The 18,012-nt window shown below is 40.5% G+C and overlaps 1 protein-coding gene across 1 annotated transcript in view; it reads right to left on the bottom strand.

The window, feature by feature from the left end:
* Positions 1-12,893, bottom strand: part of PALS1 (protein associated with LIN7 1, MAGUK p55 family member) — a 64,953-nt gene extending 52,060 nt beyond the window's left edge. The window contains exon 1 of the mRNA XM_044436921.1: positions 12,678-12,893. The gene's annotated coding sequence lies outside the window, so the exon portion shown is untranslated. The remainder of the gene's footprint in view (positions 1-12,677) is intronic.
* Between the last annotated feature and the right edge of the window lie 5,119 nt (positions 12,894-18,012).

The raw sequence follows: 18,012 nt of genomic DNA, 5'->3' as shown, positions 1-18,012 counted from the left end.
TTGAGAATCTGGACGAATTACAGCAAAACATTTTCAAAAACATGGATTCATTTAGTAGCATCCTGGGGATTTACAGTTTTCATTACTTTGCCTAGATGGCTTGAGGGGGATCATTCGGTATAATATTCTCAGGATCTAACATGTAATGTGATGTTAGATTTGAGAGAAAATTGCTTACACCTGCCATTTCCTTCTAAAAAGTAAATTATAGGCGCTGATTTTTTTAAAGTTAAAGCTTATGAAATAATCAAGTCATTTCATGGAGTCCTTCTACCAGCAGAATGGAAACCATGGAGAGAACAGCTTTCACCACCTTCCTGAAGCCCTCCCTTCTCCTCCAAATATTTGAAGATCCTCCACAGCAGATTTGAGATGGGAGAATGCAGGAAAAGGGGCGTCTGGAAGTCCAATTTTGTGACATTGGGTTTAACCTAACTAATGGCACAGACTCCTTTCAGTTAGCAGCCCTGAAATTCCACCCAGCAAAAGGAAATGTTTTACAAATGGAAATGTTGGCAATTTTGTATTGTGTGAGCTTGGTAAGTGATTAAAAACAGACTGCAATGTGGGATGATGGAGTGGTAAATAATCCACCCAGGAACCCACTGGCTGTTATGGGTAGTTTGTTACTGTGGCAACAACCCACCATTAGATGGGCTTGGATAACATGACAACCTCTATGGGGGGTTGGATTACAGAATCGGTTCCCAAAAGCATCTAGAGCATCCCACTAACCATTTACTGAAGCCACCAAAAGTGTTAATATACATCTGAAACTGGTCAGTGGGTGATCTTGAGAAGTGAGCTTCAGCTTGCTATCTGTATAATACAGATGATGGCCTACTTGACAGAGCTATTCTAAGGATCTATGAAATCTGGATTAAGAATTACTTTTCATTACAAACAACCAACATAGCTAAAAGAGGAACAAAAAGCAATTTGTAAATTGGGACATTCCCGAATATTTTAGGACCTTACAAGAAAGGGACTTTCAGTCATCTTTTGCCAACTACACCCACTTCAGGCAGGAGTGGCTTTTGTTAGTCATCTCTAGTCATCATTTAGTTTCATTCTATTTGTTTTCTACTTACTGGAATTTTCAGGTCTCAGCACAAGTATTTCTCTCACAGTACATCAGATTTTTCAGTGTACCAGACAGACATTTAAGTGGACATGAAGCAGGAGTTTTGGTAACAGTCTAGGCAGCTACATAAATTTGGCATGTTTAATACTGGAGAAGTATCACAACTTTTCTCAACTGGATATGGAATGCTAGTTTCAACTTACCTATAAGAACTGTACAAATATATATTTTATTAATAAGCCTACTTTGTTGTTGTTAGCTGCGAAGTCGTGTCCGACCCATCGCAACCCCATGAACAACATTCCTCCAGGCCTTCCTGTCCTCCACCATCCCCCAGAGTCCACTTAAGCTCACACCAACTGCTTCAGTGACTCCATCTAGCCACCTCATCTTCTGCCGTCCCCTTCTTCTTTTGCCATCTATTGTTCCCAGCATTAGGGTCTTCTCCAGGGAGTCCTTCCTTCTCATTAGGTGGCCAAAGTATTTGAGTTTCATCTTCAGTATCTGGCCTTCTAAAGAGCAGTCAGGGCTGATCTCCTCTAGGATTGACCGGTTTGATCGCCTTGCAGTCCAAGGGACTCGCAGGAGTCTCCTCCAGCACCACAATTCAAAGGCCTCAATTCTTCGGCACTCAGCCTTCCTTATGGTCCAGTTTTCACAGCCATACATTGCAACTGGGAAAACCATAGCCTTGACCATATGCACTTTTGTTGGCAGGATGGTATCTCTGCTTTTTAGTATGCTGTCTAGATTTGCCATAGCTTTCCTCCCCAGGAGCAAGCGTCTTTTAATTTCTTGGCTGCAGTCCCCATCTGTGGTGATCTTGGAGCCCAGAAAAATAAAATCTGTCACCACCTCCATTTCTTTCCCATCTATTTGCCAGGAAGTGAGAGGACCGGATGCCATGATCTTCATTTTCTTAATGTTGAGTTTCAAGCTATTCCACTGGCATTCTCATGCGAGTTATATCCTGCAAGCTTCCTAAATCCTGCTTTAACAGGATTTAACTATCCCCCCAAAAAAGGCTAATAAAAGCAGGATTTTTCATAAACTTGGTTGGAATGTTTTAATAAACCATACTGGAAAAGTGATATATCAACTGGGTTTGGATGACACACAATAGCTTGTCATGAGCTATTTAAGTCAAAATGAGTTGCGCACCCAAAGGTACCAGGTCACATATCAGCGAGTTTTAATTATGAGGGGTTAAACAACCCCAAAACAAACGTGAGGGTTATCTAACACAGAAAAACCAATGTGAGTAAAAAGGGAACCTTAAGTGCATATTCAGGACCACTTATGGTTGCCCAATGCATTTTGGAAAATGAGTTTTCCTTTATCAGGAGCTGCCTGACTTCTGTTAGATGCATTTTAAAAAGCAAGTTTCATCTATCTTGTTTATACAAAAGCATTCCCAATAAGTAAAGGTTGTTTTTTAAATACATTTAACAGAAGATAAGCAGCTCCTGACAAAGAAAAATATATTTTCTGCAGCATTTTGGGCTATAGTAAAAAATTTTCCATAGGAACCTGACATTCCCTTTTGTACTTCCCCTTAAGGGTTTCTTATATTTGCCTTTCCCTCGTTTTGTCATTAACCCTCACATACTCCATGTTCACCAGGATTGTATGATATGACAATCCCTGAGGAGGGATTGCATATTTTAAAATGTGGCTGAACTCACCTTTTACACATCAAAGCCCCACTGTGGGTTAAATAACCCTTAGTGGGCTGTTGTGTCATGTGAACACCCTCACTGAATCTCGCATGACACCGCATGCAAGACAGCAGACATGAGCTACTGAATAGCAAAGAGCGGCTGCCATTACACAGCTATGCAAGTCTTGAAAATATCTTGCAGGTTGCCAGCCTTACTCTATGGCAGGCACCATTTAATGAATTGAATGTAAGGATGAGACCAACCTAGCCCATCCACTGGCTGGAGAAGTAGTAGTTCCTCCTTCCCCAGCAAGGAAGCTTGGCTCCAGCTATCTGGTGCCCTAGTATCTCTAATTACCTGTTCCCGTGGGACTATAAAAGCGAAGGGGAAAATGCTCAGATTCTATCCATTGGCCTCTACAATTTTTGACTGAAGAGCTACCAACTGCTATTCAAGCAACACTGCCAAGGAAGGAAAGATCAGTTTAACCTGACCTAGATATGAATGCCCAGTTGCAGCTTAATTCTGGCTTTGAAGAACGGATCTCCCTCCTCTACCCTTTCACTCCACCCACTTCTTTTTTGCATTTTTTCCCTTTTAGTTTATAAGTCTGTGACTAGACCTGACTCTTTGCTGATCTGAGATGCTTTGAAAAAGCAGGAGTGAAATACAGTAAATAAAGTATTAAGAAAAATTAAGTGGATGATCTTTCCTGATCACATCGTGCAGATGTTTTCAATGCATGAAAAGGCCCAGCTTCAACACTGTCGCTGATAAACAATTGAAGGCCCCTCCTAAACTGCTGTGAGAAACTTGTCATTCAGGTTAAAACAAATGTGAACATTCCATCACCTAGGATGAGTTTTGCATTTTGAAAGAGCCAACACAGAGGCTGAAGAAGCATACCCAATACACCTAATTAAAAGTCCATGTCATAAACTAAAATATAAATGTCTCATCTAACAAGATAAATTGGACACATTAGCACTAAAACCACTGCTGTTTCCTCTAGGTGGATAGGAATTTTTGGAATATCACTACTTATTCAACATTGAAAGAAGATGCATGGGATGCATTGATAGATTTCTAAATGCTTTGCTGCCATGAGGGATCTGCAAGCTTTGGCAGGCTTTAGTAGCCAATCAAAAATTGTAGATGACAGCTTGTGCCTTCTGCCCCATAGTGCAGCAGTGGGAAAGGAAGCCAGTGCAACACCCTTTCCTACAGGAAAGAATGGCATGGAAAGTACCTGCTTTGGCTGCTCCAGAAAAAGGTGTCCAACACAGTTTGCCACCAGTGGCTGGGAAACACCTTGCACCATCCTTTCTCACATAAGGCAGAGGGCCAGCTCTGTCAAGAAGTACCAGGAAGAGAGCATGAAGAGTTATGGAGGCCAAGATAAATTTTTGAACAGGTTCACATGGGATGATGTAATTCTTGAGATGCCACATTCCATTTGCAGTTTGTGGCTTAGAGGATGAAGTCAGCCTTGAATTAAACCTGAAAACATACTGGTGTCTAGAGAAGGTGATACAAAGCTGGCTCTTAGCACAACAAATTTCCAGACTGTCTTCAAGACTAGCCCCACAAATTCACTAATCCAAGCCAACATGGAAAATACTAGGACAAGAATGACCATGGCTAAATCTCACTTGTCCTGGAAAATACATATTTAGCCTTTCCAGATGATGTCGATAAAAGGCACTCCTTACAACTGCTGTTATCAATACATTCAGAAGTACAGATATATCAGAACTGTTTATCTGTTGCTCCAGGAGGAGCTTAACTCATTCCTAAATAGACTGAATACCTTTGCTAAGACCATTAGTACCCACAATCAACAGATTCTCCATCTTATTTGGATTAATTTTTAGACTTTTCATTTTCATCCATTTAAAAATGACCTCCAGCCAATGTTTCCTAGCTGTTACAACCTCCTCAGGATTAGATTATGAAAAATGAGAAAGATGATGACAGTCCAGCCCATAACTGCACCCAGCAGTTTCATGTAAGTATTAATGGTCACACGGAGCAAAATGTAAACAGATTAACAAAGGCTATTTATTTATTTAATTTATTAAAAACATTTATATGCCATCCTTTACGACAATCATCTCAGGACGGCTTACAGCGAATGGAGTAGAACATGCAACAGTCAGGTGAAAAGTTGAGCTCCCAACTGATTTCAACAATGCAGCCTACAAGAAAACCATGGCTGATAACATTAAAAGATAAAGGGAGGGCCTGGAGAATCAACAGCTTGCTTAAGCATTATATTTAACTAATTCAAAGCTTTATTTCAAAAAAGTTTTTGTTAGAGCATTTTGTCATTATCTAAGCATAGAAATTGCAACTGTGCCTAACACCTCAAATGTTGAAGTTGTCTCTTAAGCCTGGGCCATTTAGCCATTAGAGAACAGGGATGGACAGGAAGGCACAGAAACATAGAAGCATAGTGAGTCAGAAGGGGCCTCCTGGGCCATTTAGTCCAACCTCCAACTCCAGCCAGTTCCACTCATGACATATGCCACAACAGCTACTAATTTCATCCTGGAATATGAAAAATCCTGCAGGAAATCCCTTCATGATTCTATGATAAAGAGTAAAGACATTGCCTTAATTCTTAAGCCACTAAGTTTTATAAGCATTAATATGTCAACTAGCTCTGAACCAACTGGTGTCTAAGTATAGTCACCATGGATTTGTGTTCCTCAACTACATAAGCCCAAGCCCTTATCAATTTTTATATATTTACAAATCCTTGCTTAACAAAATATATTTCACTGTATCATCTGGTGAGCAATTAGTAGTAAAACAAGAATCAGATTCTTTCCAACCTACACTTGAATTTCAAACTGAAATGACAATTGCCTTCCAGCTCAACTGGAGTCCCTTGCTGGCTTTCTGCAAGTCCTTCTACACCTCAGGTCCCCAAATACTAGCCTTTTCAATAATGCCATCCGCTGAAAACTGACAGGATTTCTTCTTCTCACAAGGTGGGACAGCATGTTTTGTGAGTGCTCAGCCTATTGTGGATCATCAGCATGGCAGAAAATTCACAAGATAAACTTCAACAAGACAATATACCAAAGTCCAGTGATGTGATGTAGTCACACATGTCAACAATTACAATGATAATGCAAGATTTGCAAAATAAAACTTGCCAGTAATTTAAGAATAAGTCTACTAGCCCACAAAATGTTTTATTAACCTGGATGCTTGAGTGAAGAGTCTGACCATATGTATTTAAAATTTGTTGTCCAGTTCACTATATTTTTCAATAACGTATGAGTCATAAGTATACATAATGAGCAACTAGATTTCAAAACGAGAAATTGAGTAGCTAGCAAAATTTATCAGGCTAGTACCTTGATCAGTTACAAAAGTGAGATAAAACAAATGGACCTTGTAGCTTTCATTAGAGATGGTAAGAAAGAGGAGCCAGTTCGGATTTCCAATTTGGAAAAGGCCCTGCTCCCTGCTGTTGTCAAGTTCACCTAAAGTAATGAAGTTAGATGGAACACTACATATCAGAGAGCCTTAATTAACAAAGAGATCATACCTTAAAATGCAATTTAAGATACACTGATTATAAAACAAAAAGGGCTTTAAATGTAAGCAACAGCATGGAAGGGTTTATTCATTACATTTCAATTTTGTGATTCAGTTTTCTGTTCATAAGACAGTGCAATATAATAGACAAGTTATGACATAGTAAGTATACACTTCCTACCTTTAAAGATGTGAAAATTTTTGAAGTACTTACACCACTTTTTAAAAACATGGCTACAACAGCAAAATAATTTTACTACATAGAATCATAGAATAGTACTAGAGTTGGGAGGGGCCATGAGGACCATCGAGTCTAACCCCCTGCTGTTGCAGGACACCACGTTACCCACTCAGATGGCTGTCCAGTTTTTTTTAATGTCTCTAGTATGAGAGACTATGCATTTACATTTATAAACTAATAAAAACCATATCTGGTCATCTGCAAATCTAATGTTGGTACCTACGAATTTAAGGTATTTATTTTCAATCCATATATAATCTCTGGAGAATTTCAGATCTGAAAAACTAAATTCTTGTTTGCTGCATATAAATAGAAAATATTATCTCAGATATATTTTGTTTATCTTCAGTTCAACTACCAGTTTTGGTCTTCAAGATTAAATAACCTCCCACCCAGCTCTATAAAATGCCCGATACCACAGAATGGTCATAAACCTTTGATCTGACAGACAGTAAGCCCAAAAAGGGCAATTGATAAAACTGGTATCAATTGTATTTTATAATCGAATTTGTATTAGTTCTATTTTATTGTAAGTCACCCAGAGAGCCCTAAGGGCTATGGGAAGGCATTCAAATGTAACAACAACAACATACAACAACAACAAAGACTGAACTGGGGCATCCTACACCCCAAAGTACATACTTTTTAGCACAAAGTTTAGACACCCCTAACTCTGATTTTGATTAGCTGGATTACTCTAACCACTGCAGAGCTTACACAGAGACAGAAAACCCCCCCAATATTAGACATCCACCCACTCTCTCTCAAAGTTTTATAACTACTTGACCAAAATATCCAGAACTACTGCCTGGTGCAGCAACAAAGTAGTCGCTATTCAACCATTGCTTAAGCAGAGAAAGGTGACTTTCATGACCAAATAAGTGGTGGTAGAGATCCTCACAGGAGATAAGATATAATGGAGGTAATAATTTATGAAGAAACACAATGGTTCAATAAGCAAAGTATCCATTGTTCCACTTCCATTTTGGAATCCTTTTCTGGAGAGATTTCTCTAAATGCTACAAGGCTTCACTAATAATTGTATGTATATATGTATGTATGCATGCATGCATATTTAAAACATTCCTATACTGTGCCTATAGCCAGCCTGCTCTCTGGATGATTCACAACATAAGAAACCTCCCAGAGACAGCATGGCTCTAAGAGCAAGAACACCAAGCTATGCTTTAGCAGCACAATTTCAGATTTCAAAGGTGAAAGGACAAAGACTTTTCCAATGGAATGCAACTTCTAGTAATGGTCAATCAATCACTGAAGGGTGGATTGGAGGCTGCATTCTGTGTGGCTTTAAAAGGGAGTTTTGTTAGGGCAATAGGGGATTTTAGCATGGGATAAATGCAGCCATGTGTTCCAGTCCAAAATCCCTCAATGCCTGTCAAACCCGCTTTTAAAGGGGACACCTGGCTGTCAAATAGCAGAAGGCACAGAGGCCAACAAGCCAGTGCCAGTCACCCTCAAGTGATGCCTGGGCATTTGTGGGGCAGCTGGCACTGGTGGGTGCCCAGGCATGTTCGGCAGGAGAAGCAAGGAGTTCCTGCCACTCTTGCCATGAGAGCCACTGTGTCCCAGTATCCACAATGGGGTTCATCATGCAGGTTTGGCTGACATGACAACTCTTTATGGGTACAACCAGTCCTCAAACAAACCATGGTTGTCCAGGTGGACTTACTGTACTCAAACAAGCTACCCTGCAGGAACTGATTTGGGTAGGCACCCCATGACAAACCATAGTAGGCAGCAACCCAGGATGGATTGCCGTGTAGTGCAAACCTGGTCAGCCTAGCTAGTTAGCTAGAAATATAGCTGCTTCTGAGATAGTTGTCTTTTGTAAGGCAAGACTCAATTCACATCCTACTCTCTTGAATTGGCAATGCTGCATATTTCAGTCTGAGGCTCCATTTTAGCTCCTTACTTCTCATTCTATTCCCAGCCAACAATTTTACTGATATATTGAAAAGAATTTCACTTTCAAGCACTGAGATCACAATGATGTTACCTAAGCTTGTAATTTCAAACAGACTGTGAGTTTGTCCACTGCTAATTATACCATGTCATAAAGGCTGACTTCCCACTGCTACTGTCAATGGGCCACACAGCTGCCTATAGATTACTACATATCAAATAAGTAATATTTCTAAGCATATTTTATTGTGAAATATACATTCTAGTATGCTTATGCAGCTGAGAACTGCGCCATAAACTTCAGATTATTCCAAAAAACCAAAGAGTAGCTGCATGTCATCCACGTATTAATCCAGGAGGTGCAGAGCATGTCAGTTCATTTTCAGAGAATGAATTTCTCAAGCACTCACAATTACAACATAGAACAAGTGAGGTAGATACAAACAAAAGTGAAAGACAACTTTTCCCTTAGTGCACAACTATCCAAGGTTACATATTTTTAAGTCTCATTTCAGTTGGAGAAATTTAAGCAGCGATTTAACCCACCAACTTAAACCAACAGGAAAAATTTCAGCTGCATTTTCCTCTTAATGTCTAAAGAGTACAGGAAATATCAGAAAAACTACACCTTTCAGAAGCATCTGCCTTTACAGTTTCACCCAGTTGCACTTAAGAAATTGTCACTACAAAATGGTTCCAAGAGTAAAAATTCAAGTATATTTGGGCAAGTCTGGGCAAATATGAAAGCTTATCAGAAAGAGAATTTAGATCTGCAATAATCAATAGAAGTCTTAACTTCACTTATTTATTTATCTAAAAGATTAAATCTATATATAGTGATTACTAAGCCTATCATTATTTCAAGGTTTAGGAGGAAATTTATTTCTTTATGCTATCTTTGCTTCCTCATTTACCTACATGTTATTCTTTCTTTTGAAGCACTTCTGAACCATACAATTTTACATCCAAGGCTTCTTTGGAGGAATAATAGCATCAACAGAAAACACTGTTTGATGAAGACTGATTTAAAATTAATCAGAAGACCCATTCAGCATTTCCTAATTTGGATATGTGCCCCTCCCCAAAAAAGATTTTTAAAAATGAAAAGGCATATTTCTTTTAGTTGGGCCCACTTTTGATGTCCAAGACTAAGATGGAAGATGATTTTTAATATGTACAATTCTAATCTTTTCTAAACAGTGTATCAAGAAAGAAACTGAAAAGCATAAAAGATGACCTGAGCTCCAAATGACCAGACTGAATAGGTTGTTTCAATGGTCAAAGCAGATCCTTAATACTACTAGCTCAAGAATGACTTATCGACCACCCAGCAGGAGAAAAAAGCCTAGCTGATCAGCTCTTAGCTCATTAACTCTAAAAGTCTTCCTTAATACTACTGTTGCTAACGAAGGCACCAAATTTAGAATTCATCTTCTTGAGTGAATGAAGATGAAAAAAGTTCTCTGACCGCATTGGAAAAGATTCAGAACAAATCCAGTTCTTTCCTCCCAGAATTAAGAGTTGGTTCCTCCCAACATTGATTCTTGCTGTGGGTTGATGAGTCTATGAATGTGCAAGTGTGAACAGATAGTCTTTATCATTTGAACTAACTATGCCACTACCACCCTATCATATAGCTTAGGGAAGTCTGACAATTCAGAATAAAAGCAGCAAACTAGCTACCTTGCATTTGTATTTATTAACTGCCTTTTAATAAAAGCAAAATTAATTGCCTTTCCAAACATCACTATTTAAGTGGTCTAAACATTAAAATCACAATAAAAATAAACATCAATAAATCTACCTGTAGAAAATGCACATCGACACCATCCATCTAACATTAAGCATAGATTTCAATGAGAGAAATGTACACATATACATTAAGGGGCCATTCCTATATATGTAGTACTTTTTTCTAACCACTGGTAGGCTAGCACTCTAAGTATCTCCCACTGAAATCAATGCAGGTTAACTTGGGAAGATTGGGCTCCCTGTACATGTCTACTCAGAATTAAAGCCCATTATTTCACTAGGTCTTATTCCCAGCATAAATGATATTGGCCAGACATGGATTATGTTTGTTAGTAATGATGCAACTGTTTTGTTGGAAGTGTGTCTTTGCAACTTACGGCTATGATCCCAGGCTTACATTATTGGGAGTAAGCCACATTAAATGCACTGGACCTTTGCTCCAGAGGAATATGCACAATATTAGACTGCATGAGATACTTTCATTTAGAGAAAGAACATGACTGAAGTCCAGTATCCACCTGTATTCTTGATTATTCCATAGAAGTCACTGAAATGATATACACTGATGTGTATATCACCTGCTAAAAATTACCTCTTTTAATGTTAATGTTAATGTTAATGACAATGTTAACAAACTTTTGTTGAATTAGTAAACCTGATTATAAAAATATTGACCATCAAGCTTATTCCAACAGTTTTGACACAGAAAATGGGCAACATTTTTTGTTTTTTCCTTCAAGCTACTAAAATTCAAAAAGATAATTTATTAAATCAATATTCAGAAGAAAACATATAATGGACAGATATTGCATATTACTTGAAAATGTATCATTTAGGTTTCTTTTGGAACTCTTGTAATAAAAAAGTTCTCTCTCTGATAATTTGCATCTTCTTTTACATTTATTTGAGAAAATCAAAGACAGCTGCCTCTGTGGAACAAGTAGGACAGCCAAATTGCACTATTAGAAATAACCATTGTCTATCAAGCCTATCCAAAAGCGGTGACCTATAAATGTTCTTTTTGTAGTGAAAGCCAGATAATAAATTCAACTAAGAATTTTAAAATTTGCCAACATATGGTGTGATCTCAAATGCAAATATCAATACACTGCCACAAGGGTGGTAGAGAGAATAAAATTTCCGCACATTATAGAAAAACATGAAATATCTAGAATATTAACCCTTCATCTTTCCTAATACCTCAAAGTTTTTAGAAATGTTTTACAAAAAACAAAAAACCAAATCAGATAACTGTCATTCATATTGTTGAGCAAAAGCGTGTAAGACTATGAATGTACGAAAGATTCCTCCTCTAAATTTTCCTTGCAGTAGTAGAATTGTCTGCATTTGCCCCACAATGTGCATAGATTAGACATAGAGAAGACAGTTTCAACTCTTATCACTACTGACAAATAAACGGGGGAAGTGGGAAAACTGATGCCTTGATGCTTTTACAGAATACATTGGCAGGATGCATTCATAAGAACAAAGCAAATTTCTCTTAACGATTCTCTCCAATATATTTTGTAAAATACACTTCCTTGGCCAGAACTCCTAACTGGTATCACTATATTTACCCACAGCAAATAATCCCGAAATGATAAGATTTGGCGCTATGTGCACAGTATGCCACCGATACACTAATGTAATCCTTCTTGCACTAGCCCTGTATGCAGGTAGAGACTAATGGCTTTACAAGGCCAATTCCCCAAACACAGGACTTCCAGTACATTAGGGTGTGTGTGGGGGGGGGGGGAGGCAAGGATTAAGTTCAGGACACACTGAAATAGACCGTGTGTGAGCCAACAATGGAAATAGCTACATCTGAGAACCCAAGAGGCAGCAATGGCAAAAAGGGCTGCACTGAACTAACTCGAATTCCCCTTGGTGCCAGACACACAGTGGGGCAGCCCAACACGCGGGTCACCCACACAACACAAACACTGCGGGAGCACGACAGGAGAGAATCCGCACAACCCAATGGTAAACATCCAGGGGGAAAGTGTTAGAAAACAAGGCTGTCACTTCGGTTCCCGCGCAGGCACGTACACCTACCGAGAGCGCCGAGGAGAATGCCAGCAGGCAGGAAGGGAAAGCACGGGGGGAAAGGCGGGGCTGGGGAAGAGTTCTCGGGAGGCAACCAGCCAGACACCGAGACAAAAGTTCACATTCAGACGGAGAGGAGGGGGAGCGAAGGAAAAACTCGAAGTGTACGAGGACAACACCTCCTTCGCCCCCAACGCACCCCCCCCAGTCACACACCCCAGCAAAGGGACCCCGATTCCCACAGGGGACCCCAGAGCACGAGGGGAGGTGGGGACAGCAGCCGGGGAGGGGCGCCTGGGCGACCAACGTGGGGCGACGCGGGGCCTCGGAAACCGGAGCTCGTCTTCCCCGCACCCGGTTCTCTTTCGGGGGACCTGTGGATCGGCTTCGGCGCCAAGGAAGAGAAAGGGCGTCTCACCTTCGCATTCCACATGACAACAACACCGGACAGGGCTCAGCCGAATGCGCGGGGGGGGGGGGGCGCAGGTGAGAAGGCGAGCCCGAGCACGGCCGGACTGCTTCAGGCTCTTCAAAGTAGCAGAGACAGGCGGCGAGACCGAATCCTCTCGATGCGCCCCGCGCGCAGCCGCCAGGGAGAACGAGACAGGGGGAAGCGCCACAACTTCGGCGACCGCCGCCCCGCCTCCCGCGCCAGATCCCAGGGAACGAACCCCCTTCCCACCGCCCCACCCCCACACGCGCATGCGCGAGGAGCCGCACTCCCTCTTTCCTCCACCGGCCCCTCCTCTCAAGGACAGGGGCGGGGCTGCGACCGTGCGCCTGCCCCTTAGTGGGCGGGTCATCGCTAGACGTCACGGGCACGCAGCGGGAGATCCCCTCCCTCGTGCCTTGCCTTCCCTCCTCCTTTTCCCGCCTCCATCTGCTCGGGGCTTACCCAGCCGTGCGAAAGCGCTTTCTTGATATGGGCGGGGAGGGGATGGTGGCGAGAAGCGTACGCGCGGGTGAGGTAGTTTCGCTGTTTGGCCTACAGGGGGTTCGTGTGTCTTTTGCAGCTGCATATTATAGGGGTAGAAACGAAGCATCTTGATAGTTCCTCACTCCTGCATTTCCATGGCGATAATCACCCCGCCAGCTGAATTTCCCTCATACTTTTCCAAGGGAGTGTGCCTGTGTGGCTTTCAATTGGTTAAATACGTTTTGATACTAATAGCCAGCCTTTTTTTTTTCTTGAATTGGTTAAAACACATTTGCCTGTCACCAAAATGGAAGCAGGTGTGTTGAAGGACGTTTTTTAAAAATAGTTTAATAAAAGGTCTTATTGTTAGAAAGACCTTTTCCATATTTTCATTCTCTTTTACAATAATACATTTGCTAAACAGAACCTGTGGCAACCATTCATTACCCAACGGATAAAGTTTGCCCTTCTTGTCATATTTCTCTGCTCATCCAACATGAGAGCTCAAGTGAGCTTCATAAATATTTTCTGGGAAGGAAGGTGGAGAGATACCACCCTAGCATGATCCTTTCACACACCTTAGGATTTCATTTAATATAATTTCCTCGCCAGTTCTGGCCATTTATTTTATTTTTCGCACATGGAATTGTCAGTGCCTGAGATGTGCTCTTGTTCATGAAATTTGATTAAAAATAACCACTATCAGACTCTCATTTTGGTTCCAAAAATTCTTTGATGCATCACTAAGATTCCTACCTGTGATCGTATGAATGCTTAGTCAGGAAAGTCATTACTCCCCAGAACTTTTTTTTTTCCAGACTTGCGCAGAATTGCCCTTCTCAGCATTCCTGTTAGGAAATCCTGCTGAACAAATGAGACCTACGTCTGAATAAGCACATGTAGACTTGTGTTGCATGGTCTTAATTCTCACCACACTTAGAGGAACTTACAATGTAGTAACACAATCATACATAGCATTGGACTGCACTGCTTTATTTTTGTACACTGACTGGTTAGATCCAATTGAATTCAATGGCCCTACAGAAGCCTAACTGCACAATTTTGCAGCTTAAAACTGAACTTGATAGAACAGCATTAAACTAATTTGGATGCTCTTAGTTGAGGTTTCTTCACATCTGAAGACATAATCGTAATATGTCCTACAAGTGGAATGTCCAACTGTAAATATTTAGAGTAGCGTAATACCAGCTCTTGGCAATTAATCTTTCTTGTAGCAAGGCAAGAGAAAACTGGACTATAATAGTTGAACCACAGAAATGTTGTTGAAATAATACAATGAATAATTGTCTGTTGTGAATCTGACATTTAAATGTACCCTGCTTCTATTCTATAATATACCCTTGGGATGTAAAGAGTGTAAAGTATGGTACACTGGAGAGCCACTGGCCAATCCGATGGGTCATTTAACACTTCCAGAATGGTACTTTGAACTGGTTGAAATTTGAGCTGATACAGCAAGACATTTCTTAAGCTCTTAAGCAAGAGTATAAATTAATCAGGTCAGTTCTAACAGATAAGTTATATCTGGATTGTTAGAACAGGCCAAGTATGCAATCCTGTACATTTGAAGCATATTGATGGACTGGAGGGATTTAAAGTAAATACTTGCAGTAGACCATGCAAAGCTTAATTCTTTGTTGTTTATTTTTCTTAAAACATTTCAAGCAAATTCTTTTTACTTAAATAAATCCTATAAAGCAGAGGTAGACATTGTGGCCTTCTAGATCAGCAACTCCTAACAACCCTAGGCAAAGTCAATAGTGAAGGATCATAGGAATGATAGGCCAAAACAGCTGGGCCACAGGTATTAAGCAGCCCCCCCCACCACCACCAACACACACAGTTTGAACGGCTCTACACAAACGAAAACGATCTGAGGAAGAGAGTTTGTTAAGCACGGGGGAATATTTTGTAGCCTCCATTTTTCAAAAATGAGAGCCAGTGTGGTGTAATGCTTAAGAGCATGGGATGGGGACGCAGGTGATCTGGGTTCTAGTCCCTGCTTGGCCATGGAGCCAACTGGGTAACTTTGGGCTGGTCAGCCCATTCTCAGCCCAACCTACCTCACAAAACTGTTGTTGTGAAGATAAAATTGAGAGAAGGAAAAGGAAGATTATGTAAGTCGCTTTGAATTCACTGTAAGAAAAAAGTGGGATATAAATCAAATATGTGGAAGTGTTGAAATAATTGATGACTTTGGTTGCTCCTATATTGACCAGATAACTCCATGTTGACAAGTAGATTTTACATTACTTGCCCTATCATTTTATCGCCAATAATGTAAAATAATAATAAATATAATATAGTAAAAGTAAACATGGGAAATTTCTCTTAAAATGTGGCAGAACTCAAAGGTTACAACCCAAAGAAGCAATACACAAATACATCAGACCCTGGGTTCTGGGACCCTCCAGATTTTGAGAGGAGAGGATACGTAAGTTTCATTCAGCAAGGACTGTCTTGTTGGCAGATCCATTTCTCACCCACTGAGCTCAGCTAAAGATAGCTTTGCTGCTGCTACTGCTGCAGTTCACATTAACCAAGAAGCACATCCCTGTCACCAGTTTCTTTATTTAAGAGTGCATATAGTTTTAGTATCAGCATTTAAACAAAACTCCAGCTATATATACAGCTATGCTCTGTGCATGTAGAGTGAACGTAACAGCCTTTCTGGATCAGGCCAAGGATGGATCCATCCAGTCCAGCATTCTGTGCACACAGTGGCCAACCTGTGTCTCTGGGAAACTCACAAGAAGGACTTGAGTGCAATAACATCCTCCTGCTCACATTCCTTTGCAACTGTGTACATAGATGAAGTGCCTCTGATACTGGAGTTGGTAAGTAGCCCTCAGGGCTAGAAGCCATAGATAGCCTTATCCTCCATGAATTTATTTAATCCACTTTTAAAGTAGCCAGATTGATGGCCATTGCTTATATCTTGCGGCTGTGAGTTAAACTATGTGCTGTGTGAAGAACTTTCTTTTCCTTGTATGGAATCCTCCAGCAATCAGCTTCATAGGATGATCCTGGAGTCTAGTATTATGAGAGATGGAGAAAAATGTCATCCCACCACTTTTTCAACACCATGTATAATTTTGGACATTTCCATCATGGCTCCCTTGCTCACCTCATTTTCTAACGTAAACAGTCCCAGTCAGCACTGAACGGTCTCTTAATCATTTTAGCTGCCCTTTTCAACACTTTTCCATGTCTACAATAACCTTCTTTATTTTCTCACCAGATCAAATTATTTGGTATTTCAATGTATTTTATTGTGTTGTAAGCTGCCCCGAGGCTTCGGCAAGGGGCGGCATAGAAATGTTATAATAATAATAATAATAATAATAATAATTTTCAGTTACATTTTTACCAGTGAAAAAATCACCCCCAAACAACTTATTTTTGTTTACCATCACATGAACAAAAGATAAAACTAACATTGAACAGAGACATTAATTTACCTTAAATTTGACAAAAGGTGTAAAGTATCTACAAAGTAATCAAGTTGCTAGAATTCAAGGCAACAGTTGCCCTCTGCAGGAGGAATGAGGAAATACAGGAATAAAATGGAAAGAGGAATGGAAGGGAATTTCTAGGCATTCCTTGGCCCATTCCTCCCAATCTGGTATCCTTCACACATTTCAGACTTCAGCCAGCAGAGCTAATGGCTAGGGATGCTGGAAAGTGTAATTCAAAACATCTGGAGGGTACTAATTTGGGGAAGAGAGCCCTACTTAATAGCAAACACATGCTTTTGCAAATAAGGTAGAAAAAAAATACAGATAATCTCTTTTCTCAAATGGCTCAATACAAGATACAGTCAATAATTTAACACTTTTGTATCCCAATATTATGAATAAGTGTCCACTGAACATTGGCTTATAGACAATAGAGAAACTTACTCCATGTTTGCCTGAGTTCTGCGAGTCTTGAGATTGGTGCCTTAATGTGCTTCACATTTAGCTACTTCCACATTTGTGTGGAATGTGAACGCTTTATTGAACCCACTAATTCAATAATGAATAAACAATTTGGCTACTAGTACCATCCATTTCCTGGCTAATATCCCTTACAACAATCCTTTTACCGAATCATCCAGTGCTATCTGCAGGTAATGACATTCTTCATAGATAAGCAGGTTGGGTGTTGTTTCTGCAAAAGAATAAAAGGAAAGCACTGACATCAGAAAGTATGCTATTCAAAAACACTTGGGAAAATACATCAAACTGTGAGCTATACTAAGCCACTCTGACCATGAGCCATGAAAGATGTGCGGCTTGGCTGCTTCTCCTGACAACTGCCCACATGGCAGCTTGCCATGACTTGTTTCTCTTCTGGCCACTGTCAGTACATATCTGAGAGCCCTTTGTGGCAGAAATCCTCATTTCCTTATTCCCCAGATCAGTTCACTTTCTGCAACTGGTATGGTGGGTTGTTAGCTCATGAGGGAAACTTCCTAACTCCACACGAGATTTAAGTTTCTGAGCTCTTTTGAATGTGGCAAATGTGACTGTGGCATTTGCAAATCTAAAAACAAAATTATTTGTGAGGACCTATGTAAGTGTACAGGGCTGTCTGTATGGCACTGAGCCCAGCACAGCCAAATGACCCTCCTTTAAATGTGCTTGTCAATATCATTATCTCCTTCTGTGCTGCCCTTGCTAGTGAACTTTCCTTCAGGTTCTACTGAAATAATAAAACCTGCCATGAATGCTCCTTCTCCTGCAGCTGCCAGCCACTTTCAACTGCCCCACTTTGTGCTTGTAATTTCCCTCCGCTGGGTTTCATTGGCAGCTGTCAGATGTGCAATGAAGGT

This window comes from Varanus komodoensis, unplaced genomic scaffold, assembly GCF_004798865.1.
Source record: "Varanus komodoensis strain SLA01 unplaced genomic scaffold, ASM479886v1 scaffold3, whole genome shotgun sequence".
NCBI classification, from domain to species: domain Eukaryota; kingdom Metazoa; phylum Chordata; class Lepidosauria; order Squamata; family Varanidae; genus Varanus; species Varanus komodoensis.
Note: the sequence above shows the minus strand (reverse complement) of the source record. Positions and strands in the feature narration are given on the sequence as shown.